The 23,232-nt window shown below is 36.4% G+C and overlaps 1 protein-coding gene across 1 annotated transcript in view; it reads right to left on the bottom strand.

Moving 5' to 3' along the window:
• Positions 1–23,232, bottom strand: part of FRYL (FRY like transcription coactivator) — a 286,322-nt gene that overhangs the window by 189,105 nt on the left and 73,985 nt on the right. The window contains exons 3-4 of the mRNA XM_023224475.3: positions 5,262–5,353; positions 2,881–3,006 (exon numbers count right to left, since the gene is read on the bottom strand). The gene's annotated coding sequence lies outside the window, so the exon portion shown is untranslated. The remainder of the gene's footprint in view (positions 1–2,880; positions 3,007–5,261; positions 5,354–23,232) is intronic.

Raw genomic sequence — 23,232 nt, 5'->3', positions numbered from 1 at the left:
AAAGCTGAAGAACTGAAAGTATAAATTCTTAAATTCAATAAACACAGTCATTATATGATTTTCAAAATTATTAAGCACCCTACAAAATATTTTCAAATAGCAAAAGTAGCCAATCCTACTGCTTTAATGTAATTGAGAAGTATAACAAGAGAATCCAATAAAGGAATACCTACAAAAGACTTTGAAAACTGAAAGTCTCTCCCTTCCTTTGCCTGCGCTCTCGTGGGGTTGTTAAGTGAGCAAGAAGGAAATGAAAACACAAAGGTAACAGGGTAAAACCCCTAAGCAATCATATCTATAACTTCAAATGACACATAATAATTTAAAAAATCTGATTCACTTAGTGAAATACAATACAATCTCATTCTTCCAATGCTCAACATGAAGAAAATGATTTGCACAGTATTTCAAAAGATGAAGCACAAATGGTCTACATAGAAATCAGGAAAAAATCATTGAAAAAAATAACTTCTAGATGGATTAAAGACTTAAATCTAAGACCTAAAACCATAAAAACCCTAGAAGAAAACCCAGGCAATACCATTCAGGACACAGGCATGGGCAAAGACTTCATGACTAAAACATCAAAAGCAATAGCAACAAAAGCCAAAATTGACAAATGGGATCTAATTAAACTAAAGAGATTTTGCACAGCCAAAGAAACTATCATCAGAGTGAAAAGGCAACCTACAGAATGGGAGAAAAATTTTGCAATCAATCCATCTGACAAAAGGTTAATATCCATAATCTACAAAGAACTTAAACAAATGTACAAGAAAAAAACAACCGCATCAAAAAGTGGTCAAAGGATATGAACAGACACTTCTCAAAAGAAGACATTTAGGCAGCCAACAAACATATGAAAAAAAGCTCATCATCACTGGTCATTAGATAATGCAAGTCAAAACCACACTGAGATACCACCTCATGCCAGTTAGAATGGTGATCATTAAAAAGTCAGGAAACAGATGCTGGAGCGGATAGAGAGAAATAGAAACACTTTTACACTGTTCATGGGAGTGTAAATTAGTTCAAACATTGTGGAAGACAATGTGATGATTCCTCAAGGATCTAGACCTAGAAATACCATTTGACCCAGCAATCCCATTACTGGGTATCTGCCCAAAGAATTATAAATCATTCTATTACAAAGAATCATGCACACATATGTGTATTGCGGCACTGTTCACAATAGCAAAGACTTGGAACCAACCCAAATGCCCATCAATGATAAACTGGAGAAAGAAAATGTAGCACATATACACCATGGAATACTATGCAGCCATAAAAAACAATTAGTTCACGTCCTTTACATGGACATGAATGAAGCTGGAAACCATCATTCTCAGCAAATTAAAACAAGAACAGAAAACCAAACACCACATGTTCTCACTCATAAGTGGGAGTTGAAAAATGAGAACTCATGGACATGGGGAGGGGAACATCACACACCGGGACCTGTCGGGCGGTGGCGGGCTAGGGGAGGAATAGCATTAGGAGAAATACCTAATGTAGATGATGGGTTGATGGGTGCAGCAAGTCACCATGTTACGTGTATACCTATGTAACAAACCTGCGCATTCTGCACATGTACCCCAGAACTTAAAGTATAATAAAAATTAGAAAAAAAAGAAAAATGGGTAAATTTCTGGTTCTGAATTACTTTGTTTTTAATCCTTATTCTCCTGCCACATTACTTATTAAGTCAACTATCCTTTTTCTCATTTATGTAAAAAGCATTAATTAAAGATTCTTTCCATGTAAAGCATTAATATAGTATTAAGGTTCAGAGAAAGTTTAAGGATTTATTAATACAAATCTTGTCTCAAGAACTCCTATAGGAAAAAAACAACAAAGTCAAGTAAAAGACACAAATTTGTTGCCCTGAAGCAGGTATATATTCAACAGGAAAAAAAGCACTGATTTTTAGAAGCAGATTGTCTCTTAATCTTCAAGCATAAAAGTGTCAAAATTAAGATCCAATCAGTCTATTCCCCACAAACAGAAAAAACAACTGGTTAGAATGGTAAACTGCATGCCTTAATATACCTAAAACTCATTCCTTTCTCTCTCTGTCCCTCCCTCTCTCTCTGGATATGATCCCACGTTATTTCCATTTTATGTCTGTGGTTTTCCCCAGGTCCCTCTGCAGGTCATCCTTATCTATGAAGACCAGAAACACAGTGGTACATAGAATGCTAATTCATGTTTGTTCATGACATGCAAGACAACCATTTGTGTCACTGTTAACCTCACCATTCTCAACTGCACTTTCAACTGGAGAGAGGAAGGGGTTAAGGTAATAGGGACAGGATCAGGTGCTATAGAAGAGCCCACAGATTTTTCTCTGATTTCCTTCATTCAACAAATATTTGTTGAATAGCTTTTCTAATGATCTGTGCAAGATACAAATGCACTGAAGATATGTCTCTCTACCCAAAAAGCTGGCTACTTAAAAAGGGAAATAAACTCTCACAGTTACAATATTCTGCGTAGGTTGGCCAAACCTTTGTTAAGCCTGCACTGCAGTTCAATTTTCTATGTTTCATCTGCTTCCTAAGCCCCCTCGTTAAAGGTATTGATTGCTAATAAACATCGAAAGGATCCACTCTGAGACACACAACAAAGGGGAAGCACTCCAGTAATGAAACTGTATTTATTATTAACAGGATCTATGAGGAGGAAATGCCACAAAGCCTTGTTTACATGTTGATACTTCTAAGCACTTTAGCTAATGATTACCACAACTTTCAACTCCTGGTATAATAGTTATAGGATCAAGAAATTATAGTAGAACCTCATAGCTAAAATACAGCATTTAAAAATCTTTTCAGACCTCAATCACTATTTAAACCTTGAGAATATTTACTATAATCTTACCGTATCACTTGAGACAGTAATTTCCTGGTGGTAACTTGGATCGTCTAATCCTATGACTCTTGAGTGGTTTCAGGAATTAAGCATTTAGATGTTAACCATCCAAGATACCAATAAATGGCTTCAGCTCTGAAGAAAAACAAAATACATTTACACGTTAGGTGTGTTTATGGTAAGTACACCTGTGTGTTACTCACATCCATCCTTACTTCTGAACACATTTTATAAACCAGTGTCACCTAGTGCTGCAGATATCCTCCTTCAATAATGTTGCATGACATTTTTTCTAAGTTTTTTATTATGGAAAATTTCAAATTAGTGCAAAATTATTAAGAGTAGTATCATAAATCCCCCACCATTCCCAGCTTCAACAATTAACTCATGGCAAATCATGTTTCATTTATATCTTCATTCACTTTCCCCAACCTCTATCCCTGGATTATTCTAAAGCAAATTCGAGACATTATAACATTTCGTCTGTATATAATTCATTATGCATCTCTCTAAGACAAGGATTTACTTTGTAAAAATAAGTTAATACCATTATAATATTTATATTTATAATACAATATCAACTACTAATGAGCACTCAAATTTCCCCAATTGTCTCATAAGTGTCTTTTTAACAGTTTCCTCTAATCTAAATTTAAACAAAATCCATACAAGCAATTGTGACAATATCTCTTAAATAAATTTTAATCTCTAGTTTTTCTCCTCCCTTTCTTCTGTATAGAGTGACAACGCTTTTACTAGTCAATGGTTAAACTAACATACCACAACTTAATTATTCAATAATACATTATTTTATTCACTAAAATAAATATAGATTTGTAAAACAGTTCATGTATCTGCTAGGCCTGATATTTATCACATCTACAGATAACATTTGGAATGCATATTTTTCGAAGTCTACCTGCAATAACTCTGAGGGGGTCATGGACCATGAACAACAGTACCATATCTGTAATACTTGGATGGTTACTAAGAATAAAGAAAATGCCCACAGGGAATTGTCTTTTTACCATTTATAAAGATTCCACGTTATCAGGCACATTTCATGTTTCCTTGGCTTTTTATTTTTTTGAGACGAAGTTTCACTCTTGTTGCCCAGGCTAGAGTGCAGTGAAACGATCTCAGCTCACGCTCACTGCAGCCTCCACCTCCCGGGTTCCAGCGAGTCTCCTGCCTCAGTCTCCTGAGTAGCTAGGATTACGGGCACACGCCACCACGCCTGGCTAATTTTTTGTAGTTTTAGTAGAGATGGGGTTTCACCATGTTGGCTAGGCTGGTAGCCAACTCTTGATCTCAGGTGAGCCACCCGCCTCAGCCTCCCTAAAGGCTGGGATTACAGGCGTGAACCACCACGCCTGGCGGTCTTAGCATTTTTCTATAGCTAAAATAAGACAAATTTTAAATCTGGCATTGAAACTCAAATTAGCCTTATTTTAAATAATAACCAGTTGCATATTAGTTTTTCTCTTTAATTGATTTAATCCCCAACCCAACAGAAAGGGTTAAATATCCTGAAGTATTAATTTGTACCAAAAACTCTTAATTTGAAATTCCTTTAGCCAAGTTAGAAAAACATAATATTTCATTTACTCACAGGTATAATCAATTAAAGCATCACTAAAGCCAAATCTTCAAAGCCAAAAATCTGGGAAATATGAATAAAATACTAATTTGTTTGTGCTTGTTCACAGTACTTACTGGAATTTTTGACTGCTCCAGCAAATATTTCTAAAATTTATTATCAATATGATAGCTAATGATCCTGCCATAATTCTTGATACTTTACTTATCTTAGGTTCATGGAATCACTTCTCCCTCAAACCTAAAAAAAACTAATGTGACAAACAGCATGTCATGTCTTGTGGGCATGGTCTCACTAGACAATATTTAATGAGATTTAAGCTATCTTTCATTTCATCTTCTGGGACAAATTACAAAACCAGTCACTACTGGAGTACAATGAAGTTTTAGGAATACAGCAAAAATCCTACCTAGGACCGATTTGTACCACCATGTCTAGGTATTTCATTTTGCTTTGCTTTTGCTTGCAGTGTTCAGCTCAGACATAGCAAGTGCTAATGTCACGCTTTTGTTGTATGTGTTTTTTCTTGTAATCACACTGTCATGGCACTATGTCACTTTAAGACTTCTCAATATTTGTCCAGAGTTTGTAACACTTCTTCAGTAGACACACAACCTTCCTATTTTCAACTTTTCACTTTTGATAAGATAAAATAAATGTATCTTTTGGTAACCCTGGAAAATATGTGGTTTATACTTCTCTGGCTTTCTTCATAGGTTATAATCACTTTTAGCAGGGCTGGCTTGGTGGGGGTGGGTCTTCCTGGGACTGTTTTGGTCTGTTTACTTACATGACAATCACTTTTTCATCTTGTCTCCATATGTATCACTTAATATGGGCTTAATTTTTATTTTCATTCCACTTGATCAGAGAACATTTTATCTGTAAAGAAGAGTAATTTTTACTACTACTTTTATAATACTATTTTGAGACACTGAAGGTCAGAGAGGTTTGGTAATTCTACATGGTCATGCTATGCAAATAATCATTGCTGTTCTTTCTTATTTAAAACAAAAAAGTTCAAATAAAAACAGACATCAGTTGGTATTTGACAACACTGAAGAGAAGACTGTAAACAGCCCAACAGCCCAAGCCTTGAAGGGCAAGACTTTTCACCTACAGAGAGAGTAATAATGTAGAAGCTTCCATGTGTAATAGTGAACAGTGGTCCAGCTCTGGTACTTGGGAGGGCCTCAGGGCAAATGAGGTCCCTCGGGGCAGGAAGCCTCATTTCACTTCAGTACAGAAAGCAAAAGAAAGCTGAATGGGTGTTCAAATAACACATGAACCTCATTCCTTTCTGAACAGAATTTCTAGAATAATAACAGAAATGCCACAAATTTACCTTAATTTTAGGAAGACATCTGATGTGTGTGTCTCTAATATACATTAATACAGGAAACAATAATCCCAAGCAAATAGAGCAAAAATTAAGGATAAATGAATTTTAGCGATGCTTAATATAGTATTCGCAATACTTGTCTGTATGACAGGAATACTCCACAATTTGAACAGAGAAGTTATGGTGCCTGGCATATGGTAGATTTGAGCTTGACATAAGGAACAACAACTTAAATAGTACGTAAGTAATAAAAAGACTGCTTCATAAAAGATTGGGGTCCCTGCTCAGTGAATCTTTAGGCAACAATTGTTAGGAATGCTAACATTCTTACAGAATGCTATAAAAGTGATTACGCCACCAGGTAAAAAGATTATGGTAAATTACCTCAAAGATCCAAGCTCAAAACTCTAAATGTAACTTCAAAATGTGTTTTATATTATACTTGAATACTAGAGGGTGTGGTGACTTAGAAATTAATATTTCAACTAAAGCAAGAAACCGCATTATAAGACACGGAATCTATGAGGGTCAATTCCTGCCATTCTATTAAAATTAATTCTGAGAATCTTGCAAGGCCTCTTAAAATGATGCAAAAACCAAAATGACACAAGTGTTCTGACAGCCTTTTAGAGTGAGGATGCAACAGTTTTCAAATAAATTTAAAATGATCATAGTTTCTGCAACACAAAAATAATTATAAAAAACAAAATGCAGTAACTTCTTTAATCTGCCAAAGATTGTGTAAAAACAAGAAAAATTTGCTTACAAGTAATCAAGTGCAGGCAGCAATTAGTCAAATGTTATTTGTATCTCATTAGTAAAAATCATTTTAAAAAATAATTTATGGTCATCCCTTTAATTACCAAAGAAAATTCATGATTTGTAAAATTAACAGTGGTTTTATCACTCTTCATTTGCTAAGTAATTCACTTTTTCTCTTGAGAAATGCTGTAATTTTTTAAATTTTTAAAAAATGAACTTGCATTTAACCTTCTCTTAGTCAATTTTTTTTTTTGAGATGGCGTCTCACTCTGTCGCCAGGCTGGAGTACAGTGGCACGACCTTGGCTCGCTGCAACCTCTGCCTCCCATATTCAAGCGATTCTCCTACCTCAGCTTCCCAAGTAGCTAGGATTACAGGCGTGTGCCACCATGCCCGGCTAATTTTTTGTATTTTTAGTAGAGATGGGGTTTCACCATGTTGGCCAGGCTGGTCTCAAACTTTTGACCTAAAGTGATCCACCCACCTCAGTCTCCCAAAGTGCTGGGATTACAGCGTGAGCTACTGCAGCCAGCCTCTTTTTAACTTTCTCCCAAATTTCAATTTTAAAAAGTATGGAAACATACTACACTGACTAATTTAATTACAGATTATATTACATGATCTGCTAAAAATGCTGCATAATGATACTTAGCCAGAATATTTGGGCTTCACTGCAAAAATCTAAATTTCTTGCTGATAAAGCAATGTTCTCTGCAGGTGAATTTGTCAACATTTTATTGACTTTACATTTTTAGCCAGAACAGCAGTTATTGTCATACTACTTGATCTAATGAAAACAAGCAGCAAATTTTCCATTCACAATTTTAAGAGGAAGTTTTCTATAAAAGTTTCATTCATTAAATCAAATGAAAACAGCATCACAGTGGTGCATTTTCTTATACACTGATGAATGAATGTATTTTTAGAATAATTTTCATACTACATTTTCATGTTGGCACAGAAAAATGGAATATAAATGAAATATAAATCTTTCCATTCTACATCTAGAGTTAAGAACCAAGAGAAAATTTTTGGACAAATTCAATCTGGGATGTACTACACACACTTCTAACTTCTATTAGGATTACTTAATCTATTACTGTAAGTATACCACACATAAGTTTACAGAAATCATACCCTCGACAAATATTTATTAAACAGAACTATCTGCCAGGATGATGGAAAAAAAGTGAATAAAACAAAAATCCCTATCCTTGTGGAGCTTATATTCCAGTGGGAGCTTAAGCCTTTTGGAGTTACTGCTTTAGAAATCTGAAAGAGGTGGAGATGTCATCTTCCAAAAAGCACATTTCTATAACTTTGAAGAGTTGAGCCTTCCTAATCCAACCACTAATTATGGATTAAGAGCCTCTGAGAAAAAAATCCTCCTTATATTTTCTATGCCTACCATTTATAGTAGGTTTTTTAATTTTTTTTTTTTTTTTTTTGAGAGGGAGTCTTGCTCTGTCGCCCAGGCTGGAGTGCAGTAGGGCAATCTCAGCTCACTGCAAGCTCCGCCTCCCGGGTTCACGCCATTCTCCTGCCTCAGCCTCCAGAGTAGCTGGGACTACAGGCGCCCACCACCACGCCGGCTAATTTTTTTTTTTTTTTGTATGTTTAGTAGAGATGGGGTTTCACTGTGTTAGTCAGGATGGTCTCGATCTCCTGACCTCGTGATCCGTCTGCCTTAGCCTCCCAAAGTCTTGGGATTACAGGCGTGAGCCACCGCGCCGGGCCAGTAGATTGTTTTACAATTTTACTATTCATAGAAAAAAGTAGTACTTCTTTTTTTCCATTAAAGCAATTACAACCTTCAACTGTCAATAGAATGTTTTCTGTTTATTCCATTTGTACTGCTCATGAATTTCTAGACTGTCAGATTACCCATTATCAACCCTGGTTTTTCTAGAATAACCAACGCTAATGTATTCAGTGGCTTCATATGGAGACTTTCTTTACTGATTTCATTAATTATTCTCTGAACCCCCTTAAGTTAAAATGCTCTTCTCCCTACCACCCAAACCTAGAATTAAAGTCTGCAGAAGTTGCCTACAAATTCTCTGGAAGATGATATGCCCAAGAGAAACACACAGTAACTCTTTAACCATTTAATAGAAATTTCAATTAATTCATCCAAAATTTCTGTTCTTGCTTGTCAGAGGAAGGGAACATGTGACCCCTTAGAAAAATTCTTTTTAAAGATGCAACATCTAAAATGCTTTCTAGAGTTATCTGTAATCAATGTGTTAACCTTTTATATGTATAGTTTTTTTTAAAGTATACAATGGGATTTATTCTATCTAATTATGACCCTAAGGTCCTACAAGATCAAACATCAGAGAAAATGTGTATAGATGATAGGTATATTTTACATGTTTTTATAAAACAATTGCAATGAAAAGGTTTCTAAGTTAATAAAAATGTTAACTAAAAGAGAAAAATGAATAAATAGCTGCTCAAGGTCATAAACCAAGTAAATGGCTACAATTTAATCTCCAAAGTTTGTCTTTCCTCTTTTTCTCTATGTTTACTGCCTCCAGCAAGCTTAGAGAAGCCTGACTTCTATAAGAGAAACTATGAAAGCACAAATTCCCCCAGATGACTTAGATGACCCATTTCTCCCAAATTTATAGCCCCAAAACAACTTTTCTAAATTTAAGGAAGGAAGTTCATTTGTCAACTGCAATCTCACAACTTGTACCAAAAGCCTCTAAAATGTTTATGATCTTTGACCCAGTAACTCCACTTCTAAGAGTTAATTCTAGAAAGATAATCAGAAACGTACATACAAATTTATTTGGAAAGATGCTCATTGTACTATTATTCCTATGAGCAGAATATTGCAGTAGAGGCAAAGAACAAAAAGGACCAGTTGGAAAAAAAATCATGTCCCATTCCTAAGATGAAATGTTATCCATCAATATTTAAAAAATATATTGACTACTTTGCGATAATATTCAACATACATTTTTACAAAGTGAAAAAAATAATATTTATAGTATCTTCCCAACTGTTGGAAATAAAATTGGAAGCCAAGAATACACCTAGAAGGATACACTCAAATTGTCGAAGTATTCAACCTCTGTTTCGTCATCTATACAATAAGGATAATAAAATCTCTTAGGGCTATTTTCAGAACTAAGCGTAAAAGATGAAAAGTGCTTAAATAGGGCTTGACACACAGTAAGTACTCAATAATGGTAATATTTATTAACTTATACAACGAAAGCTGGTAAAATTTGCAACAATTTCCCAAAAAAGTAATGAAGAAATAAAAATTACTTGTAATTCTAACACCTAGAGGTAGCCACTATGAATTCATTTTACCATCTGGGTTAATTTTTTTCAGGTCTTCCTATATAAATTAAACATTGTATTGCATACAACCGGAATCATACTGTACACTATCTAGTGGTTACAAAACATTATTTTATAAATAGATTATCTTCTTTTAATCATTCCACTAATATTGCGCATTAAGTTCAATTCATTTAGGCTCAGGAAATGAGTACTGCAGTGCTATTTCATGAATGTTGCTGAGCAAATATAATTCAGAAAATTATTCCTCAGAGAAGAAAATAAAGACTAGAAACTTATAATTTCATAAATAGTAGATGGGGAAATGTTGAACATAGGATACTAAAGAGAAGAAATAAGGAGCAATTATTTTTATTAGCCATATTCATGTGGGGAGGCGACAGATTGTATTTAGCCCTGAGTTAGGATTTTTCAACCTCACTTTTGCACTATTTTTTGTGACCTGAAGCAGAGTCCCCTCTTCACATTTCTTATTATGGGCCTAAATTGCCTTTTTGACTAGGTCAGGAAGTAGTACAGTATAATGTTTAGATACAAAGGCTCTGGAATTAGGTTAAGTTTAGAACTCTCCTTTATGCTTATTTCCTGAGTTATCTAGGACAAGTTAGTTAAACTCAAGCATTAGTTTCTTTTTTTTTTTTTTTTTGAGACAGAGTCTCACTCTGTCACCCACAGCAACCTCCACTTCCCAAGTTCAAGTGATTATCCTGTCTCAGCCTCCCGAGTATCTGGGGCTACAGGCATGTACCACCACACCTGACTAATTTTTGTATTTTTAGTAGAGCCAAAGTTTTGCCATATTGGCCAGGTTGCTCTTGAATTCCTGACCTCAGGTGATCTGCCTGCCTTCGCCTCCCAAAGTGCTGGGAGTACAGGTGTGAGCCACCACGCCTGGCCCAAGCCTTAGTTTCTCATGTGAAAGTTGGAGGTTGTAATAAATATTGCTTATTTATTATTGTTGTTAGAGGTTTACATCATATAATTCACATTAAGGTGTTAGCAAAATGCTTGAAACATGGCAAGTACTTAATAAATGGAAACTACCTGTACTATTATCTATAAAAATAAAAGAATGGACTAAAAGATCTCTTTAAAAAAAGGTTCAATTCCCCATTTCTATAAGTAATATTGTAGTGAATATCTTGATTGGCAATCTTGTACACATCTTTGATTTCTCCCTTAAGAAAAAGTCTTGAAACAGAATTGCTATTTCAAATGGCATGAAATACACTTGGCTTTACTCCCCTACTGACCTATGTGGAATGTAGACACATACTGGCGGTTATAAAATGCAAATGTCTTCCTTTTCTCCATGAGTACTTTAAAAGCTGTTAATTGGCCTTTTCACTTTTTCTACTGTTTCTTGGTACAACTGCTTGTCGGGTATTTCTTTTTTCCACTTACTCCATTTAAACTATCTCATTTTCTTTGTATCACTCTAACATCCCATACACAAATTTAATGATCATAATTCAGTACATTCTTCAAAAAGGTTTTTAAGATTCTTCTTTATCTATCTAAAAACAGAAGTCCTTGTCTCTTATAAATGCATACTAAAGTATTTACAGGTGAAATGTTGTGACAAAGAAAATGCCTCAAAAATAACTGGGACCTGCAGAAAGGGAGTGGGTAACCGTGGTTTCAAAAATGTCTGAGCTGAGGAATGGGCACCTGAGCATTTATTCTACTATTCTCCCCATTTATTTTTTAACCCCTCTCAGTGGGAGAAAATTGTTTTTAAAATACACCTTTAAAAGAAGACATAAATATTAAAATAACAATCATGGTTTCGCTTCAACCATTGATAAAACAAAATAATTCAGCGATTTAAAACAAAAAAGACCAAAAATACTTAAGCTAAATTCAAAAGTGAAGGAAACAACTACAGTATTTAGAATCTCTCAATTATATTTGCCAGTAATTCCCACAGATAAAAACATACTACAATGCATTTTTCCAAACCATGGCTTCAGCATACCATGCTGATTCTCCAAAACAATATTAGTATTTATATTGTGCATTACAAGAATACAATTAGGCCTCTGTATGTGCCCACATGAGTACTTGATAAGGAGTTTTATTATGTACTAGTATTAAATATCCAAATTCTCTTGGTGACTAAATCACATCTTGGTACCAAGTTAGGCACATCATAAGCAATATTTACAGATTAGCAGAGCCACCAAAGTGTTTTATTTTTGCCCAAAGGCATGCAAGCAAGACCAGCAAAATGAAAAAACTATCTCACTGCATGTTTTTTACTATCACAGGGAAATATCACCTGGTTTCTGGGTAGAAAACACTTGACTTTGGTATCAGGCATGAGAGCAAGAGAGCACAGCAAAGGGATTAAGTAGCATATCTAGGGATGAAGAACAATGGCTGCTCCCCAGGTTTCAAGTCGGGAGTGGGAGGTGGAGGAGAAGACACATTAAAGATATGTTTTCTAAAATCTTTTCACTTCAATATAAAAATGTATTTAAAAATTTATGTAATTTTTTTTTTTTTTTTTTTTGTGACAGTCTCGCTCTGTCGCCCAGGCTGCAATGCAATGGCCCAATCTCAACTCACTACAACCTCTGCTTCCCGGGCTCAAGCAATTCTCCTGCCTCAGCCTCCTGAGTAGCTGGGATTACATGCATTCACCACCACACCCAGCTAATTTTTGTATTTTTAGGAGAGACGGGGTTTCACCATGTTGCCCAGGCTGGTCTTGAACTCCTGATCTTAGGTGATCCACTTGCCTCGGCCTCCCAAAGTGCTGGGATTACAAGTGTGAGCCACTGCGCCCAACCTATAATACATTTTTTAAAGCCCAGTATACATTTACACAACAAAATATGATATATTTGAAATAATCTGCAATACGCTTTGGTAGTCTCTAACCTAATTACAGGAAAAACAAGTGTTATATTCTAGTCATTTCCCACTAAAATTATTTCTTGACTTCATAATTTGTAAATCCCTGAACTAAAAAAACTGCCCCATGGCCGGACATGATGGCTCACTCCTGTAATCTCAGCACTTTGCGGGGCCCACGCAGGAGGATCACTTGAGCTCAGGAATTTGAGACCAGCCTGGGCAACATAGTGAGACCTCATCTCTAGTAAAAGTAAAAAAAGTCAGCCAGGCACGGTGATGCTAGCCTGTAGTCCCAGGCTAAGGTGAGAGGATCCCCTGAACCTGGGAGATAGAGGCTGCAGTGAGCAGTGACTGTGCCCCTGCACTCTAGCCTGGGCAACAGAGTGAGACCCTGTTTCAAACAAACAAGCAAACAAAAAATTGGCCCACATCTCCTGCTTACTGAGCAAAGGAGAAAATGCATAAGAATCACAGAACTACTGTTTAAACATACCCTTAAGAGAAGATAACCTCCAGAGTTTCTTCCTGTTCTAGAGGTCTGTGGCACTGTAAGAGTTGCTCTGAGACTGTGATCCTCTAAAGGGTACATACATCATTACATCTCCCACAGAAACTAGAAAAGTGGCGTTCGGAAAAATAAGAGTACTAAATAAAAATGTACTAACTTCAACTGATAATGTGCAAACTATGCTATATGTAAAGGTCTCAGTCATTTAAATGTAAGTTTCCCACATATGATTACAGGTAAAAATCAATGATACTAAATATCATTTGAAAATTCATAAGCATTAAGATGTTAAAATATATTTACTGTAAATGTATATATATTTGTATGTGGGTATAATGTGTGACAAAGCACATAAAACAAATGCCACAGAACAAATATTATTCTTGTTACTTTGTCCATAAATACAATAAACTGCAAAATTATGACATAGGCATGAGCAAAGGCTTCATGATTAAAATGCTAAGAGCAATTGCAACAAAAGCAAAAATTGACAAATGGGATCTAATCAAACTAAAGAGCTTCTCTACAGCAAAAGAAACTTAACATCAGAGTGAATAGGCAACCTACAGAATGGGAGAACATTTCTGCAAGCTACCCATCTGACAAAGATCTAATATCCAGAATCTACAAGGAACTTAAATTTACAAGAAAAAAATCAAACAACCCCATCAAAAAGTGGGCAAAGGATATAAACTTCAAAAAGGAAGATATTTATGCAGCCAACAAACATATGAAAAATAGCTCAACATCACGGATCTTTAGAGAAATGCAAATCAAAACCACAATGAAATACCATTCTCATGCCAGTCACAATGGCGATTATCAAAAAGTCAAGAAACAATAGATGCTGGTGAGGCTGTGGAGAAATAGGAATGCTTTTACACTGTTGGTGGGAGTGTATATTAGTTAACCATTGTGGAAGATAGGGTGACGATTCCTCAAGGATCTAGAACCAGAAATACCATTTGACCCAGCAATCCCATTACTGGGTATATACCCTAAGGAATATAAATCATTCTACTATAAAGATACATGCACATGTATGTTTATTGTGGCACTGTCCACAATAGCAAAGACTTGGAACCAACCCAAATGCCTTTCAATGACAGACTGGATAAAGAAAACGTGGTACATATACATCATGGAATACTGTGCACCCACAAAAAAGGATGAGTTCATGTCCTTTGTGGGGACATGGATGAAGCTGGAAGCCATCATCTTCAACACACTAACACAAGAACAGAAAACCAAACACTGCATGTTCTCACTCATAAGTAGGAGTTGAACAATCAGAACATGTGAACATCACACACAGGGGCCAGTTGGGGGATGGGGGGCAAGGAGAGGGAGAACACTAGGACAAATAGCTAATGCATGTGGGGCTTAAAACCTAGATGATGGGGGAATAGGTGCAAGAAACTACCATGGCACACATACACCTATATAACAAACCCACATGTTCTGCATTTGTATCCCAGAACTTAGAAGTATAATAAATATATAATATATGTGTATATATATGTATATACTCAATCAACTCAATCAAATTAAATTACTTTTAGTTTCAATGGTATTATTTTTCTCCTGCCTGCTTAATGATACTATTATTAAGCAAGAAAATAAGAAAAAACAAAAACAAAACATAAGCCCAGTACAAAAGAAAAATAATGATAAGAGATCTATCTATCTATCACTTTCACAAGTCAACCATGATCAACAGCATTCTTAAATCCATCAGGTCTCGGCTCAAATAGTCTCTGCTTTTGTCTTAAAATGAATAATTTTTCTCCAAAAAAAAAAAAAAGTCAATGACAAGGCTTTTTCCTATATACATTAAATTTCAATAAACTATTATGTGTAATTGAAGCAGAGGTATAAGGGAAGCTACATAAAAGATTTGGAATTTTAAACCACAATAAAACCTTGTATAATAAGGATAATAAGGTCAATCCCTACATTTTTATAAAATACTATAAAATACCATATGATACAGTAAAAGACATTTCTTATAACAGCCTGAAAATTATAATACGACTCTTAGTTTCTTTCCATTTTTACCTAAATTTTACCTAAAATTTCCATTCTTTTGAGGTTTTGACTTATTTGGAAAAAATCTAGAATTTTATCAAAATTAATATAATTTCAGATTTTAAACAAGGGAAATGTTTACAAACTTTTTTTTATTTCAAAAAATAATGTATTTTTACAGGTGCCAATTTTAAATCTCCAGCTCTAGTTCACATTTCTCACCTTTCTTGGATTTCTCAATGTTAATTATAAACTAACTAAAATGAAGCATACTTTTATTTTTATTTTTTGAGATGGATTCTCACTCTGTCCCCCAGGCTATGCAGTGTCTCAGCTTACTGCAACCTCTGCCTCCTGGGTTCAAGCAATTCTCCTGCCTCAGCCTCCTGAGTAGCTGGGATTACAGGTGCACGCCACCACGCCTGGCTAATTTTGTATTTTTAGTAGAGATGGGGTTTCACCATGTTGGTCATGCTGGTCTCAAACTCCTGACCTCAGGTGATCCACCCGTCTTGGCCTCCCAAAGTGTTGGATTACAGGCATAAGCCACCACGTCTGGCCTTAAAATGAAGCATACTTTTAAAAAGTACTTAGAGAAGTACTTCATAGAGAAGTATTTAAAGAAAAAAATGAAATAGAGAATTTGCATTGGCAAAGAAGAAATAAGAATGGGAATGATGAGGATAGTACAGAATGGGAATAGCATCTCTGGAGGCTTTTCATTAAAGACTTGTTAGTGATCAAGCTGAAGGATATAATTGAACCAATTGATGTTGAGGTATTTCCACAGGCACAGGGAGACCTGCATTTAACATTTACTGGGAATCAACCTAAGGTCCAGGAATCCATACTCAGTGACACTCACACACAACTGCTACCATCAGGGAGTTTACAGACAAGGTGGAAGGGAGACATGGGCAGTGGCATGTTTCAAGGGCTTTGAGAGAAGTTACCTAAGTATGTTCAAGCTGCAACCAGGTACAAAGGAGACAGTCATCAACCTGAGTGGAGGAGGGAACAGGAAAGACTTCATCAAAAAAGTGGTGCTCACAGCTCCTGTTACCAGAAGACTGACTATAGCCACAATCTTTATGCGAATGGGTTCTTGCCTCTCTTTGAGAAGCTAGCTAGCTGATGACTTTTAAAAAAGCTATATAAGTAACATATTCAGGTGTTAAAAAACAAGATTTTTTTTTTCCTGTAAGCCTCCATGCCACAATTTCCCAAAGTGACATGACAGGCTCCAAAGCTGGATGCTATCACACACCCTCTGAGTTACACAACAGCTCTTGGTTCTGTCCAAAAAGTGGTTATCTTGGTATTGCCTCCTCCCCATGTTTGTGAAAGAAAATACTGTGCTGCGTGAGATTTACACTGATTGACAGTTCATCTTGCTCTAGAAATGTATAAAGCATAATAAGCAGTTTATTCAGATCAACATCCTCTGTAGAGAAAATAACACATTTCCAACTCAGTAACAAAACAACATTCCAAATCAGTTTGGTCACTATGGATGACCATATAGAACATGCCACCAAAAAGCTGAATCCTTCACATTCCAGTACATATCCCGTAACTCTGAAAAAACATGCATACAAAAGTCAGTAGGCACCACCCCCATCCCACCCCACAAATAGGCTTTATTCTCCCCAGTGGTTTAGTCTAAACAAGGAACAAATATAGGAGGGTAGAATTCAGAATTGGTTCACTGCACCCTAACAAATGGTGCTCTAGAAATCCAAGTTAATTAAATACCCATAATAACAGCAGCAACGACTAATTACTGAGGGCCTACTATGTGTGATCAACTAAGTTAGGTGCTTCACATGTTACTTCATTTTAACCCAAACCAGCCCATAATTTCAGTAAATGTTCAACTTTACAGATGTGGAAACTGACAAAGCTAATGAACTGAAAAATACTGTACCTCTGGATTATATTTTAAAGTATAAGCCGTTATATGGAGTTATTTGAGATAAAATTCTCAAATTAAAATGCAATTACTTCCAATGGCTGTTTGGAAAATAAAATGCAATTATGATTTCTATATGTTCTTATATTGATTCTGAACCTCAGAACTGAAAAAGCTAGAGAACTCTCAAAAAGGATAAACATAATTAACACATAATTTGCTTTAAGTATTTCATGAAAAGATAAGAATTTGTCTTATCACAAGTAAAAAAATGGTGGGGGGTGGGGAAGAAATCAGACTGTGACCAACAAATCACAGAGATACTTATTTGAAGACTAAATTCAATTCTCTTCTGTTAATATCTTACTATTTAAAGTTCAATGAACAACTTCATAAAGGAAAGAGACCATCCTTTGTTTCCGCCAAGATTTTTAAATCTTTTATCTAAAATATACGCTTCTCAAAGATGGATGTTAACAATTTAAACAAGGTGCTAATTCAATCAGTTACACAATTCTGACTCAGCAGTTTCTCTATTATAGGGAAAATCTGACAAAGTAAACAAGGATCAACAGCCCTACCTGTGGTTTAAAATGAAAATTCCCTCCACTCCACATAAATCGTCCTTCTTCTCCTGGATCCCTACATGCCTCTTTTCCTTTTTCCTCCTCTATGTTGAGAGAGTATTTGGCCCCTGGATCAGTTTAGTGGTGTTCAGGGTCATCTGAATTGTATCTTTTGAATATTGTCTACGGATCCAGCTCCCAATCTAGATTTGCTACTCTTCTTAAGAATTTTAACATACATTTAAATCATATTTAGGCTAGATATTAATGCTAACTAGAAGATTTATTAGAGTAAAGCAAAAAGGCAAAAAAAAAATTTAAGTGCTCTAGAAACCTAACACCAGGTATAGTATAATAAAGGAACAGAGTCCGACTGCCTATCGAGCACTGCACGAGGCAGTGAGGGACACGAATGATGAATAAGACACCACCTACCACCTTAAGGAATTTGTGGTGTGGTGTGACTCACCCAGCTAGCTCTGTACTCTCTCAGAAGGAGAGTGTGGTAGAAAGTTCTAATACAGTACAAATGCAGTTATTACAGAAAAATAAAAGATTTTTTTAATATATCAGGCTTCTGAATTAATGCCATGATTATATTTGAAGCTGTAATACTCATGTAGAACTTAAAATTAGAAGGGAAATAAGACACAGGGAGGGCAAAGTAAGACATTGGGTCATTTCTCCCACCTCATCAGGTTTTTTTCACCTTCACTACTAGTTACATAAATCCTATGTGAAATGCAATATTTTACTTCTGACAATTTTATATTTTAAGCTTTTCATAGACCTGTCAAACCATGAGCTACAATGAATATTTTTGCTTTTATAGATTCTCAGTTTTAAAAACAATAACTTTCAGCTAGACACAGTGGCTCAGGCCTGTAATCCCAGTACTTGGGGCGGCTGAGGTGGGAGGATCAGTTGAGCCCAGGAGTTCAAGACCAGCCTGGGCAACATAGTGAGACCCCATCTCTAAAAAAAATTAAAATATTAGCCAGGCGTGGTAGTGTGTGTTTGTAGTCCCAGTTACTTGGGAGGCTGAGGTGGGAGGATTGCTTGAGCCCAGAAGGTCAAGGCTGCAGTGCAGTGAGCTATGATTGCACTACTGCACTTCAGCCTGGGTGACAGAGCAAGACCCTGTCTCAAAAAAGTTAAATTAAAAAAAAAAAAAAAAAACTTTCATCACTCCAAACTAAATGCATTATAATTGAAGCTTATTGTACCAAATAATTTCACTCTTACCTTTAAGTACTTGCCCTAGTTACTGTTTCAAAGTAATTTTTTAAAAAAACTTAAAATCACATTCCAGAAACTAGACTCAAGGTGCTTAATCTTAAGCAAGCTCATTTAAAATTTCAATTAAGATACTTCTACCTTAAAATAATACAACCAAAATAGTTTTCATTAGTTAACATTATTGCAACACCAAAACTGTTAAATGTGACTTTAGAAAATTGACTTTTAAATGGGCTTAAAAGGTTTAGTTTCTACTGTATTTCAGATAACAAAAATTCAGCATAGGTCAAAATTATTATAACCACCCAACCTTTTTATTGCATCAATATGTATTAGGAGACAAAAACAACTATTTAATTCAAGAGGTGATCCAAAGAAACTAAAAGTTAGATTAATATCTGTAAAGTCATATCTACAACAAATCTGTAAAAACCCCATTTCCAATGTAATTTCAGAGAAAAGATTTCATATCAGAAGGCAACACAATGTATGTAGTATAGTTACACAATACTAAGCCATAGTTACCCAGACAAAGTCACTTAACCTCATTTATAGGAAGAAAAGGAGAGGAAGAAAGAAGGGAGGGAAGGAAAAACTGAGTAAGAGAGAGACAGAAGGAAGCCTGTAAGGATTTTTAAAAAGAGAGTACATGAAATCATTTTGCAAGTTGTAGGCAGTAAATAATAATATTAGTACTCTTCTCTTTACAAAAGAAACACGTTGGCTGGCACTGATCTATTAACAAAATCAAATATGAGAATCAAGTAAACTAATCCTTGTCAATAGGCAGACTATTACATTTACTCTAGACAGATACACACTAAGAAGTCAGCTAAGGGGACAATGAGTTCAAAGGTATCTCAGATAAAAGCAGAGGTACATTCAAATACTTACACATTCATTATTTTATTGACCATTTTCTGATACCTGGCAATCAAATATTTAATGCCCTAAATATGCCATTACCCCCAGTAAGTCATAAGAACTCTAATATCGCCATATAAACACATTTTTGTCAACTCAATGTAGACAATATAAGCATTATTTGATGTGCACTGAACTATAAAAGCTGCTTCAAACAGCAAATAACATTTTTCTGTTTCTAAATGAGGTTACTCCCAAAAGTTCTATTCAAAATATTTATAAAATTATACTTGAGACTTCCTTCTTTTATAAGAAATTTGAATGACTGATCCACCACATGGAATGCTCCCTAATCTCATACAATTCAACATATATCTAATGGGTTCCTATCAGTTTTAAAAATAAAAAACAGGCCGGGCATAGTGGCTCACACCTGTAATCCCAGCACTTTGGGAGGGTGAGGCAGGCGGATCACCTGAGGTCAGGAGTTTGAGACCAGCCTGGCCAACACGGTGAAACCCTGTCTCTACTAGAAATACAAAAATTAACCAAGCACGGTGGAACATGTCTGTAATCCCAGCTACTCAGGAGGCTAAGGCAACAGAATCGCTTGAACCCGAGAGGCGGAGGTTGCAGTGAGCCAAGATTGCACCACTGCATTCCAGCCTGGGTGACAGGGTGATGTCTCAAATATAAATATATATATATATATATATATATATATATAATTTCGTTGCACTCCAAATAAATACATGAATATTTCTCAACATAAACTATAATAAATCTTAGAATTGACATGGCAAAAGAAAACTGAGTATATGTTGAGTTAAAAAAAGTTAATCTTGGGATTTAAGAAGGATCAGGGAATAGTGGGGGTTGGTGGGGAATAGAGGTACAGATGTCATGATGGAAAATTGGAGATGAGCTAAGAAAAGAGGCAGAAAAGTACCCATCTTGGCTGCCCAAAGAAAGTTGTCTCAGGAGAGCAGATCTTGAAACCTAAAGAAAATGACAAAAGCTTCAATAACAGGTAGGATCTCATTCTTCCACAATCATAGAACCACCATAAGTTTTTGAGAAAGGAAATGATATGAACAGACTGTTGACTCTAAAAGTTGTCTTCTGAAGCAGACTGGATGGGGAACAGGGACTAAGACAGTATGGGACCAATTTTTTAAAATCTATCCCAGTAGTCAAGAGAGGGAATGAACAAACTCCTGAATTAGAACTGAAAGAATTTTATAACTGAACAAATAGGCATCATCACCTTTCACAATTACTACAACAGTCTGCTAACCAGCTCCCGACTGACTTCTACATGACCCCCTCCAATGGATTACCCCTGCCACAGTCAGAGTGATCTCTTTACAAAGCAATTGGATATCTCAGGCCCCTCCACCCCTTCTCCCTGCATGCCAGCTAAACTGGTCTTTTCATTTCCTAGAAGTCCAACTTCGTTTCTGCCTCAGGATCCTTCTACACACTGTTTCCTATGTCAGGAAACTGCCACACTGACTTTTTTCCACCAAGCTAATCCTAAACGTCCTTCAAATCTTAGCTTAAGTGTCATTTTCTCAAAGAGGCAACTCACAACCTCTCCAATGTAATAATGTGTCCCCACTTTTACATTCTCTCTTGGAATTCTTAACCACATATTTAGACATGGTTTGTGTATTTGTGGAACACCTACTCCCCTCTTAGACTATTCCCTGAGAGCTAGGATTATACTATTTGCCATCTAATTCCCAGCCCGTACTTGAAACCTGATAGGTACTCAACAAATACTTGTTGAATAAATAACGAATAAATAATAAATAAAGTCAAAAAGGTCACTTCAATTTTTCATCTGGGAAAATGGCAATACCATTACTTGATAAAGGGAACACAGGTTTGTGGATAAAGTCACATTCTATCTAAAGCATGCTGAACTTGAAGAAATAATGAAATAGGTCTCGCATGTACAAGTGGAGTCAAACAATCACTTATCCAGAAGAATAAACGTAACATTAATGAAAAAGAATGAGGAAAAAATGAAGCCAGTTGAAAGCAGAATACGGAATACCTCTGTTTAACTGTTACAAAAAAGAAAACAGAGACAAGCGATTGATATTTCTAATGTGTAAAGAGCTTATAAAATAAAAAATACCAACAAATAGAAAAGGGGGCTAAAGAAATGGACAATTGGAAAAATAAAAAGAAATGCAAATGCCTCTTAGCCATATAAAAAGATATTCAATATCACCCATAAGGAAGGGGAAATTAACACTACAATGAAATTCCATTTGACAAAACCCTCAAAATTTGACAACATATTCTGCTGACAAGGTTATGTATGAAAAAATAGGCACTCTCATACATTACTGATGGGAACACAAAGAGATACAATTTCTTATGAGGATAAATCTAACAATATCCAAAAAACACAAGGCCGGGCATGGTAGCTCACGTCTGTAATCCCAACACATTGGGAGGCTGAGGCAGGCAGATCCCTGAGGCCAGGAGTTCCACATCAGACTGGCCAACATGGCAAAACCCTGTCTCTACTAAAAAATACAAAAAATAGGCCAAGTGCAGTGGCTCAGACCTTTAATTCTAGCACTTTGGGAGGCTGAGGTGGGCAGATCACCTGAGGTCAGGAGTTCCAGACCAGCCTGGCCAACATGGCAAAACCCAGTCTCTACTAAAAGTACAAAAATTAGTAGTCTCGGAATAGGAACAGCTTCAGTCTCCATCTCCCAGCGCGAGCGACACAGAAGACCGGTGATTTCTGCATTTTCAACTGAGGTACTGGGGTCATCTCACTTGGGAGTGCCGGACAATCGGTGCTGCTCAGCTGCTGCAGCCCGACTGGCGAGAGCTGAAGCAGGGCAAGGCATCGCCTCACCTGGGAAGCGCGAGGGAGAAGGGAGTCCCTTTTCATAGCCAGGGGAACTGAGACACACAACACCTGGAAAACCGGGTAACTCCCACCCCAATACTGCGCTGTAACAACGGCACACCGGAGATTATATCCCACACCTGGCCGGGAGGGTCCCACGCCCACGGAGCCTCCCTCCTTGCTAACACAGCAGTCTGCGGCAATCTAACCGCAAGGCAGCAGCGAGGCTGGTGGAGGGGCGCCCGACATCGCTGAGGCTTAAGTAGGTAAATAAAGCTGGGAAGCTCGAACTGGGTGGAGCTCACAGCAGCTCAAGGAAATCTGCCTGTCTCTGTAGACTCCGCCTCTGGGGACAGGGCTCAGCTAAAGCAGCAGAGGCCTGTGCAGACGCGAACGACTCTGTCTGACAGCTTTGAAGAGAGCAGTGGATCTCCCAACACGGAGGTTGAGATCTGAGAAGGGGCAGTCTGCCTGCTCAAGTG

The sequence above is a fragment of the Piliocolobus tephrosceles genome, chromosome 3, assembly GCF_002776525.5.
Source record: "Piliocolobus tephrosceles isolate RC106 chromosome 3, ASM277652v3, whole genome shotgun sequence".
NCBI lineage: Eukaryota > Metazoa > Chordata > Mammalia > Primates > Cercopithecidae > Piliocolobus > Piliocolobus tephrosceles.
The sequence above is the reverse complement of the archived record's forward strand: the minus strand, read 5'-3'. Positions and strand labels throughout refer to the sequence as shown.